This window comes from Octopus bimaculoides, chromosome 4, assembly GCF_001194135.2.
Source record: "Octopus bimaculoides isolate UCB-OBI-ISO-001 chromosome 4, ASM119413v2, whole genome shotgun sequence".
NCBI classification, from domain to species: Eukaryota; Metazoa; Mollusca; class Cephalopoda; order Octopoda; family Octopodidae; genus Octopus; species Octopus bimaculoides.
The window spans coordinates 97,250,814-97,256,246 of record NC_068984.1 but is presented as its reverse complement, the minus strand read 5'-3'; the positions used below and the strand labels follow the sequence as shown (position 1 = coordinate 97,256,246).

At 38.2% G+C, this 5,433-nt stretch overlaps 1 protein-coding gene across 1 annotated transcript in view; it reads right to left on the bottom strand.

Annotated features, from left to right (window-relative positions):
• LOC106876834 (monocarboxylate transporter 9) overlaps positions 1-4,067 on the bottom strand; it is a 36,364-nt gene extending 32,297 nt beyond the window's left edge. Inside the window, exon 1 of the mRNA XM_014925548.2 lies at positions 3,551-4,067. The gene's annotated coding sequence lies outside the window, so the exon portion shown is untranslated. The remainder of the gene's footprint in view (positions 1-3,550) is intronic.
• Positions 4,068-5,433: the final 1,366 nt, after the last annotated feature.

The window sequence follows — 5,433 nt, the reverse complement described above, 5'->3', positions numbered from 1 at the left end:
TCTCTCTCTCTCTCTCTCTCTCTCTCTCTCTCTCTCTCTCTCTCTCTTCTTCTTCTTCTTCTCTCTCCTTTTTCTTTCTCTCTCTTTCTGTCTCACTCTTCGTCTTATATTCTTTTCCTCTCTCCCTTTTCTTTTTGCTCTCTTTCCCTTCAACTAATCACATGAAAGTGTTACCCACGTGCTAAGTAACGCAATGACAAACAGAATTATTATAAGATGTTGATCATAGGTCCATAACACTTTGAACTTACTATAAAGCACTCTTATCATTAATATCAGTGATAGCCGGCGGATAGAAGAGTCGTTAGAGTGACACTCACCCCGGAGTGAGAGACAAGGTTCTAAAATCTGAATACAGAATTTCCTCCAAAATTTCTTCAACCTAGATAATGAGACAGTATAATGACTTCTTTATTCATGGAGTCATGAGGCCACTTCTCTTTGCTGTCAACAGCAAATCGTTTTAGAGAAATAATTCTATCAGGCACATGACCATGGATTAATATGACTATTACATGATAAAGCAAGCAGACATATATTTACTCTCATGATGTCATAAAACTATCAGAAAGTTTATCATTGTCAGTCTGCGTTTCAATACACAGATAAGATTAGTGTGTGTCTGTGTGAATGTGAGTGCGTAAGAAGTGAAAATAAACGTAACAACCGTTTCTAGATAACCTTCTGCATCCTTCTCGCCACCCTCACCACCATTCTCGCACTCGCCGTCTCCCTCGCCAGTCTTTCAGACACTTAATCTTCTAGTCACCCTCTTCGTTACCGTTCTCACTACCATTCTCGCACTTTCTATCCCCGCTTCTCGCCATCTCACTCCTCACCATTTTAGTCACCCTTCCAGCTACTTCAAGCCACCCTTCTAATCATTCTTCTAGTCACCCTTCTCGCCACCTTTCTATCCCTCCTCCTTGCCACCACTCTAATTCCCCTTATTGGTTACCCCCCTAGTCACTCTTCACACCAACTTCGGGATTTAAACTGTTTAACAACCAGCCAAAACACTTGTTAGTCTTACATTTACTGCAAAAGATAATCGGTTGCTGCTTTTCTGTCCTTCTCGCTGCAGCCATGCTGGGGCACCGCCTTGAATTTTTGAAGTCGAATGAATCGACCCCAGTACTTATTTATTTATTTATTAAGCCTGATACTTATTCTATCGGTGTCTGCCGAACCGCTAAGTTACAGGTATGTTAACACACCAACACCGGTTGTCAGGCAGTGAAGAGGGACGAACACAGACACACACACGCACACAGACACGCGCGCATAAATCCACAAAGCTTTGGTCGGCCCGAGGTGCCACGCAGAGGGACTGAACCCGGAACCATATGGTCGGGAAGTAAACTTCTTACCACTGTCAATATATCGATTGAAAAGTAGAGGTCTCTAAATGGTGGCTGTATCTGCTAGAGATGACAGCCAACTATATTTGAAATCACACGTCATCGTCTTAATAAAAGTGAAGGACAGTAGATAATGTAGTCTTGACAGTTCCTAAAACTTCGGGATGGTCACGATTGGAATGACTTTGTTCATACGTCTATTCGGTCAGAGTAACTTAGGGTTAAATGACTACAACTTGGCCTATATTTTGAACACAGGAAACTGAAAAGCATTTTTAGATAAAACAATAACTGGTTGTTTTTTCCTTCACTAATTTGCAATAACTTTTTTTAAAAGGAAAAAGAACGCCGACAGAGTAATTCGATTACGATGATGATGACGTCAATGACGACGACGACCATGATGATGATAATTTTGGCTATTGTGATGTTACGCTACATAAGAGATATTTATCACACCGCACTGAATATGTCTTGTCCCAGTGCGTGATTCATAAAAGAAAATATTTTAAAATTAAATTTAAATCTCTCTCTTTCTTTCTCTCTCTCTCTCTCACACACACACACGCACGTACACACACACACACACACACACACACACACACACACGTACACACACATATACATATGTCAATTAAAAGAAAATTCTTAAGTAATTAACTATTTCAGTTTTATAGCAAACGTAGTTAACGTAGCATGTCACTAACTTTACGTGATCGGTATGGGAAAACATAATTCTGGAAGTTAGATGAAATAGTAACTTTTACCTTATGTTTAACATATCTGCTGTTTTGTGGCGAACATTGGAGATTGAATTTCGAGATGGTGAACTCTAAGCTATTACAGGTAGAAAATTCAAACATTTGGGGAGAAGATAGAAAGAGTAAATATAATGAAAATGAAAATCAAAAACACTACGAAATGGAATGATGTCATGAAATAAAGACAATTCAAAACTCCACTTTAACTAAAGAACATCACAATTTCTAAGCGATTAATTAGTTAGAATTTAACTCTTTTAATTCGTTGAAATAAGTGCGATCATTAAACTATATATTCCTTACCACTTAAATTACAGAAAGATCGTTGCTTTCTATTGAATAAGGTTTTGGTATTACCCATTAAAAGATCCTTGCACGCAACTATTTAATGAGATGAAATCGATATTGGTACCTCATGACCCTTAGGTCTCCAGTGCATTGAACTTTTACCAAACAATTACCATTGATCCACTAAAGTCAAGAAATTTTCTCCATGTATTTTTTTTTAATACTGTTATAGACCTTTCTACGCTAGGCCATATTTTTTTTTTTTTTCGAAGTCTTTCATTATTGTAAACTGGCTTTCTGGTATTAGAATTCAAAACTCCCCTATGGCTATTTTATTTATTTCTTGCTCTTCAGGGTGAGCTAACTTAATCACACCACCTCCTTTCCATATTGTGTATTATCCCTATCTTTATTCTGCTTTGGTTATCAAAGTCCTTCCAAACTTCATTTTATAGGTCCCTATAAAATATCTGTAAAATGTTTGGGGTATTAATGACTTAGTCAGTGAGAAAAGGGCAGTAATCTTCACCTCTTTATAAACTGGAAGACTTTAACGGGGTCCACTCTATGGACCCAAGGACTAAGTGGTGGTTTTAGAGCAAGTAGTGAATTAAGTCTATTACAAAAGAACAGGAACAGCGTCTACGGCGGTCTTCAGTTTCCGTCTACCAAGTTTCATCCAAATTACTTTAACAGACTTTAGGCTAGGGTAAAAAGTACTTGCCCGTAGTGGAATTTTATTAGGGAAATTTGAACGCGAAATCACGTGAATGTGAAGCAAATTTCTTAACCACACAATCATACATAAGCCCGGACACTACTGGATTAGTGGCCTAATGGAAACGTGTTATTACGCATAATTTAACTCCTGATATAAAAATAAACATTCGTAGTTCGAATCCAGTTCAGTACCTGATGATAAGTTCAGCACCTTAAAATAAGATACCTGATGACGATTAAAAATCAAATCGGCCAAAACGTAGTGAAGATGCAAATATTACAAAAATTAAGAGGTACTTGTTCTTTGGTAAGTGGTCAGATCACAGACATCATGGGTGATGTGAATGATTGAACAACAACCAGTCAGATAGTGTTAATTATGTAGGATATTGAACAACTAATCATATAGCGGTCACTTACCTTGTTATACCTTTGGTAAGAAAAAAAAAAGGGACAACTCGTTCTTCACTTCGTAGAAATTTCCTCCTCTGTGATAAATCCTGAATATGTAATCCCGGGCATATAATAATAATAATAATGATGATGATAATAATGATGATGATGATGATAATAATTTTGGCACAACGCCAGCTATTTCAGGGGGAGGGGATAAGTCGATTACATCGACCCCAGTACTTCACTGGTACTTATTTTATCTCTCCCAAAAGGATGAAAGGCAATAATAATGAGATTGGAGAAGGAAATGAAGGGAGAAGTAGAAGACGGAGGGGGAGGAAGGAAGGAGCAGGATTGTCGTTATATAAATAAAATGTCTGTTATGGAATAGGTAGAGGTTGGATGGTGGGGTGTACTGTTAGTGTTGTGTTTTGATTGATCAATGCAATATGGGTTTGTCAGTGGGAAGACCTGAATATCGGGAAAATATTGTTTGCCGTCGTGGAAGAACCCTGGTTAATAGAATGACATTGTGTGAAAGCTTTCGGTTATATATATAAATATATAAAGGAAAAGGGGTGGGAGGTGGAAAGAGACGGAATAGAAGGAATAATGGAATGGCATGGTGGTGGGGAAAAATGGAGGAGTGTATGTTAGAGGAACATCTGATCAAATATGGTAGTAGAGGGAGAGGTTAAGAGAGAAAGAGAAGAGGATTTAGAGAGAATAGGTGAGGAGTGAAGATAAAAGATCGGTAAGATGCATAGTATATAAAGAGTAAGAGGGAGAAGAGAGGTCGAGGGTAGTAGGAGGAGATCTGAGTGTGGTAGTGGGAGAGGGAGTTGGTATCTTAGAGATCAGCTTGGAGAGGAAAGTATAATAGTAAGGTATAATAGAAGGTATGAAGAGAGACAGAGTGAGTTAATAAATGTGTGAGTGCTTGTGTGACAATGTGAGCGTGAGCGAGTGTATGTGTGTTTGTGAGAATGTGTGTGAATATATATGTGAATATGTGAGTTTGTGTGTGGGGGAAGGTGAGTGAGTTAGTGAGTATGTAAATGTGCGTGAGAATGTGTGTATGAGTGAAGAAGAAAGAAAAAGAGAAATAGTGGTTTGATGGTGCTCCTGTGAAAATATGTCTGCTTGCTCCAGCACGTAAGCCTGTAGTATAAAATTGATTATGGCAGTAACAGACTTGTCAGTTCAATTCTGCAACCTTAAGGCTCTATCCCTAGGACTAGTTGATGTTGATAGTAAAAAAAACAGTGACATGGGGAACTAAAGGTGCTTGAAATAAAATAGCTTATCTCATGCGATGAGAGGAGAGCGTGAAATGAAAGCATCTCTCTTGGCACAACCAGTGTTAGTGGTGGCTTTGATTACATGGCACAAAAGTGTTTTGATACTTAAATTTGCACCGTTACAAAGTTTTGATGCATCCAAATGGGTTCTCCTACTTTCAGTTGCAGATTATAAGGGAGGACACCAGTGAGCTGAACAATTTTGAAAACTTTTGTTGGCAAGTTGGCAGCATTATCAACATCATATACTCTGTGAACTAACTTGTATCATTTGAATTAGACTGATTTGAATTAGACCTGTTAAATGACGGTGGTGTTAATATTCTGCACAATGTCATATTCTAGAGCTGGGGTGGCACGTTCAGAAATCCACTCATAGTTTCTATAATTCTGTGAGGGTCTAGGATAAATTTTCATTAGTATTTCTATCATACTTTTTATAATTTGACATTTCCACTCTCAGTGCCGGCTGCTAGCCGGCCATTGCCCCCGAATGATGTTAAAACATTTGCAAACTGGGTCGCTGAGATATCCCTGTTAAGCTACAACACTCATGTTGGTAGAAAGATGAAGTTTTTCTTCTCGTCTCCAAACGTAAGGTTTGGA